Source organism: Ceratotherium simum, chromosome 10 (assembly GCF_057802395.1).
Source record: "Ceratotherium simum simum isolate JZ-2026a chromosome 10, ASM5780239v1, whole genome shotgun sequence".
Taxonomy (NCBI): Eukaryota; Metazoa; Chordata; class Mammalia; order Perissodactyla; family Rhinocerotidae; genus Ceratotherium; species Ceratotherium simum.
In genome coordinates this window covers 61,222,731-61,228,850 of record NC_141909.1, presented here as the reverse complement: position 1 = coordinate 61,228,850, position 6,120 = coordinate 61,222,731, and the positions used below count along the sequence as shown (strand labels likewise).

Below are 6,120 nucleotides of genomic sequence, written 5' to 3'. Positions count from 1 at the left end.
TGCAGCTATGACATACAACTATCTACTGGGGCTTTGGGGGAAAAAAATTAAATTAAATTAAAAAAAAAATGTTTTTATCTTATAATTTTCTTGTTGTTTATAGCACCACGCTGGTTGTTGCCAGAATGTGGCCGGATCTCCAGGAGCTTGTGCTGGATCTAAAGCAGCTTACACCCCTCCCAGTCAGGCAAAAGATACAGCCAATTCAGAAGATGCAGGAGACTTGTTAGACAATATCAGCACAGTGTAGGCATTTCGTGAAGGTCGTTGATCTCCATGTTGTGAAATTTAATGGACGTTTTTTTCAGTTCTCATTTTCCTTGAGCTCTTAGCAGCACTCACTGCCTCCTCCTTAAAAGGCCATCTTTCCTTGGCCTTAAGTAACATCGTGCTCACTCCTAGCTTTTCTTTTTCCAACTCAAGAACACTTCACGGGGTCATCCTTTTCTACCCAGCATTTACATTCTTTGAACACTCAGTTTCTGGACACTCAGGACTTCGACTATCATTTAATGACTCTCACATTCCCTATAAAGCAGGGATGACAAACTGATCACCTGTGGTTACACCATTTTTAAAGGATGAAAACTCTTTGACTTTATTTATTTATTTTTTTTGTGAGGAGGATCAACCCTGAGCTAACATCTGTGCTAATCCTCTTTTTTTTGAGAAAGACCGGCTCTGAGCTAACATTGCCAATCCTCCTCCTTTCCCCGCCCCCCCCCCCAAAGCCCCAGTAGATAGTTGTGTGTCATAGTTGCACATCCTTCTAGTTGCTCTATGTGGGACGCGGCCCCAGCATGGCCGGAGAAGCGGTGCCTGGTGGGCACCCCGGATCCGAACCCAGGCGCCAGTAGTGGAGCGCAAGCACTTAACCGCTAAGCCATGGGGCCTGCCCTCTTTGACTTTAAATACGTTAGCAGAGGCGTGCTCCTTCTCCTTCCTCTCTCGAAATCCTTCATCTCTGCAGGTGTTTGAGTAAGCCCTTGTGTTGCCCAAGACTCATGCTCCATCAGGGTTCCTACCCCCCATGGTTCCTTCTCTCCCTAATGCACCTCCTCACTGGCTGCCAAACCCCCACCTCCCCACCCCTGCCCCCAACCACAGCACAACCGACACATCCCAGGTTCGCTTTCCAAGACGTTCCAGGCCGAGGACAGGTGCCTCTTAATCATCATATCATCCTATACGATTCTTCCATTGCACACAGTGCAGTTTGTTATTATATATTTATTTATGTATTTATTTGAATAATGTTTGTTTCCCCACTTGACTGTAAACTCCTTAAGAGTAGAGATTGTGTGTGTTTGCACGCATGTGTCTGTGTTTTTTCATCGTTGCATTCCCAGCACCTAACCCAGGGATTATACCTTTTTTTCATGAATGTTTTAGGGAAGTAAGAGTTCTCTCTTTCAAAGACTATTGATGTATTTCAAACTTCTAAAAATTAGTTGTTGAGACCAGCTGAAGTGGTAATGTACTCTGAATTTTATTCACTTAAAATAGGCACTTAAATATATTTTATTTTATCAAAACAATCTTTCCCCCCTTCATTTACAAAGCAAAGTTTTTCAGACTCCTCCTATAGTTTACACAGATGTGTCAGCAATCTTCACTCTCACAGCATAGCTTGTCTCTAAAATGAGGATAATTTCTTGAATAGATAACCAGAGAATTCTTATAAAAAATCGAAAGCCTTCTTTCTCAGCATAAAATTAAGCAATATGCCATAAAAAGATTTAATGATATAACTAAATAAAAATGTAAAACTTTTTATGTTAAAAACACAATATAGTCATAATAGTATACAACTATTAAAAAGAAGATAAAGCTGTATGTACTGACGAGATATCTATAAGATATAGTAAGTGAGAAATCAAGTTAAAAACAATATATATACTATGATTCCAATTTTGAAAAGAAATGTAATTGGTAGTATATGGAAAAAAACATTTGGAGAAATATACACCAAACTGTCAATTTGAGAGGATGGAATTTGGGAAATTTTCAGTATCTGTGTTTTATATTATTATAAGTTTTAGTATTTTTACATTGAGTATCTATTACTTTTGTAATGGATAAAAAAAGAAAAAAGATAAATTCGTAAAAGAAAGACAAATTCAATTAGAACAAATATATGAAATATGTATAACTATGTTACAAACTATTCCAAATAAATAACAAGGCAAACACTAAGATAGAAAAACAGGCCAAGTACGTGAAAAACAGGACATAAAAAAAAGAAATACAAATACTCAATAAGCATGAGAAAAAATTTCATTCTCATTAATAATCAAAGAAATATCAAGCAAAACATTCATACAGCCTTTTTTAGTAGATTTAAACTAAATCTACAGAGATTTAAAACATCATAATGACCAGTAGGTCAGCTCTGAGTGGGACAGGCCATCTTGTTTGCTGCTGGAAACCAACATAGATGGATACAACCTTTTGGAGGACAGTTTGGTAATCTGTATCAAAAACACTCAAAATACATACACTTAATTCAATTTCTAGGAATTTATCCTAGGAAAATAATCATAAATGCCACAATTTATATACCAAGTATATTTGTTATAGAGCTATCAGGGAAAATTAGAAATATTCTAATTATCCATGAGAAGGATATGAGTTAAATGAATCGTGGTACATTTATACAAAATAATAATATGTAGCCATTTTAAAATCATGTTTTAGAAGAATATTTAACAGGGCCGGCCCCGTGGCTTAGTGGTTAAGCGCACACGCTCTGCTGCTGGCGGCCCGGGTTCAGAGCCCGGGCGCGCACCGACACACCGCTTCTCTGGCCACGCTGAGGCCGCGTCCCACATACAGCAACTAGAAGGATGTGCAGCTATGACACACAACTATCTACTGGGGCTTTACGGGAAAAAAATAAATAAATAAAATTATTAAAAAAAAAGAATATTTAACAACTTGAAAAATTTATGATCTTTTATTAAGTGAAGAAAAGCAAATTTCAAAATAGTGTAGGTAGCATGATGCCAACTGTGTGTGTGTGTATGTGCACATATTAAAAAGATGTCACAATGTTAACAATTGTTATCCATATGTAGTAAAAAGTGAGAATGACTTTTATTTTGTTCTGAGTCCTTACTGGATTGTTCAGTTTCTATAATGGTTACATAATATATTACTTTTCTAATAATAAAAAAAGTTCTTTTAAAAGTTGCTGGCCTCTATGCAGAAATAGAAGTACAATGATGTACACCTGAAATTTTTACAATGTTATAAACCAATGTTACTGCAATAAACAAAAAAACAAAAAAAAAAAAAAAAAGTTGCTGGCCTATGCTTTGGAAAATGTTTGGCTGTCTCTCTAAAAATTAAACATAGAGTTACTATATGATCCAGCAAATCTACTCCTAGATATAGACCCAAGAGAACTGAAAGCATATGTTCACACAATAACTTGTACATGAATGCTCATAGCAGTATTATTCATAATAGCCAAAAAAAATGGAAACAACCCAAATGTCCATCAACTGATAGACAGATAAGCAAAATGTGGTATATGCATACAATGGAATATTATTCAGCTATAAAAAGGAATGAAATACTGGTTCATGCTGCAAACATGGATGAACCTTGAATACATTATGCTAATGAAAGGAGCCTGACAAAAAGGCCACATATTGTATGATTCTACTCGGATGAATTGTCTGGAATAAGCAAAATCATATAAACAGGGAGTTCATTAGTGGTTTCCAGGGACTGAGTCAAGGAAAGAATGATGAGTGACTGCTAAAGGGTACAGAGTTTCTTTTGTGGGTGATGAAAAAATTCTTGAATTAGATAATAGTGATAGTTGCACAACCTTGTGAATATACTAAAACCCACTGAATTGTATACTTTAAAAGGGTGAATTTTATGGTATATAAATTATATCTCAGTTTTAAATGTGGAAAAAAGTTTAATGGCCTATCAAAGATTCCTGGAAAAGAAGAATAGCATTTTTAAAGTATGTAGTACTTTATAAAAATAAACTACAATATGGTTAGTGCTGTGATAGAGGGATGGGAACATAAAGGGGAGACATCTAACAGTACCTGGGGGTTAGAAGAAGGTCCCATTAAAACAGAGATTCTCAAACTTTTTGAGAATAATAAATAAAAATAACATATATATTAATTCATTTGAAAATAACAATAATAACCCATTGCATCACTCAGTTCTCTCAATGATGACATCTTATATTATCAAAACCAGGAAACTGATATTGGCACAATACAACTGACTCACTACAGACATAATTCAGGTTTTACCAGTTTTTGCATACACTCATTTTTTAAAAAATGTTTTTAATTGAAAAGACAATATAACAACAATATTAACAATTTTTAAATAAATGATTAGAACAACCTATAATCTCACTATAAAACAAGTCTGATTACCTTATACAGAAATATATTGAATTTTTACTATAAAATAGTTTAAATATACAAAAAAGCAATAACATAAAAAATAACCCACATTATCTCCATGTATGTTTTTACACTTTTACCATGTATGTAAATATCCATTTTTACCTGCAAAAATTTTATATAAAAATCATATCACAATACACAAGGATGCATGTTTTTAAATATAAATGTTTCTGTCATAGTAACACATGCTGTCAACTGCTAGTTGGGGAGAGAACTTTGCCACTCTCTCTGCCCACCTTCCCCAGGAAGGGGTCATCATGGAAGTCAGAGCTGAGACCCTCGAGAGGCCTTGCCTGGATCGGAATCCAGAATCTTCACCAGCAGTGTAACATTAGACAAACTACTTAACCGCACTGATCCTCAGTTTCGTCATACATAAAATAGAGGTAATGACAGTCCCTATTTAAAGTCATTGGAGTATAAACTAAGGTTATGCATGGGGAGCACTTGGTACAGTGAAGCACAGTACCTAGAAGTGCTCAATAGGTGTTTATCATCATCGTCATCATCTTTATTTTTGCAGCTATGAACCCAGCCATTGCTCTCTCTTCCTACAGTGAAACAGAGTGGGACCATGACCAGGGCCAACTCAGAGTAGGCGAGCTAGCATGTTTTCTGCCCTCTTCCAGGGGTGTGCTGATAAATAGTTAACATTCAGCTTTGGGCAAGGGTGGGGGATGGGGAGCCACACTTTGTAGTGTTTAGCAATTTCCATGGTGTAAATTCTCCCACCATGGCTGATTTCAAGCTACCAACTTGAGTTCACTGAACAGGCAGTTGGAAAGAGATGATCAGAATCAGCTCTCTCAAGCCAATAGGAGCCTGCTCCAGCACACCCAAGAGAGAATCTCTCTTCTCTTTTGCTGCCTCTGTTCACTATTGAAACCAGGATCTGTTCCCTCTCATGCAGAGGACCAGGCATACCTATCTGATGTGCTCCTGCAGAGGTAGCACAGAAGATAGAGGAAGTCTTCAGACCTGAAGCCCCAAGAGTGCTCAGGCCCAGCTTACCAGAGTACTCATAGCAAATGGTACTTTGCTTTCATTTGCTAATGTTCCCCGTGTGTCTATTTCCCTTGGGGGATCTTGGGTGTGAGTGTGTGTAGGGGAAGTAGAGCGTTAAGGTCAAGTGTTTACTACAAGCCAGGGACTATGTCAGATGCTTTTCTTGCATTACCTCATTTAGAAGTCACAGTGGAGAAACTGAGGCTTGGAGTAGTTCATTAACTGGCCCAGAGTCCCATAGAGCAGGTTACCCAGGTCAGTCTTCATTCCACTGCAGTCGGGGGTGAATGAGAATTCAGGAAGTGGAGCCAGGAAGTATGAACAATTCTTTCTGGAAGCATGATGGGGAAAGAAGAGAAAGAGCAATAGCTAAGTAAAGTATAGGGACATGGAATCACTGGTTTTATAATAAAAATAAGGCTCAGTTCCTCCAGGTTGGCACTGAAAAAGAGCCCCCAGGTGACTGCAGGGCAGAAAGCAGAGAGGCCACCAGACCCTGCACCCCGTCCTGGAGATTTCTTTCTTTAGGGAATCTCACCCCGATTATCTTTGCTGCATCAAAGCCTCCTCGGATCCTTTCTTCCTTAAACAGCTGAGGCCCAAGCATGAGATGACGAAAGGCATTTCTCAATACCCCATGGCACAACCAAGTCAAAGCAAGAAAGTT

At 37.6% G+C, this 6,120-nt stretch overlaps 1 long non-coding RNA gene across 1 annotated transcript in view; it reads right to left on the bottom strand.

Moving 5' to 3' along the window:
• The window catches only part of LOC147916133 (uncharacterized), a 50,500-nt gene that overhangs the window by 2,091 nt on the left and 42,289 nt on the right, over window positions 1-6,120 (bottom strand). The window contains exon 2 of the long non-coding RNA XR_015553431.1: window positions 5,626-5,784. This is a non-coding gene — a long non-coding RNA (uncharacterized LOC147916133). The remainder of the gene's footprint in view (window positions 1-5,625; window positions 5,785-6,120) is intronic.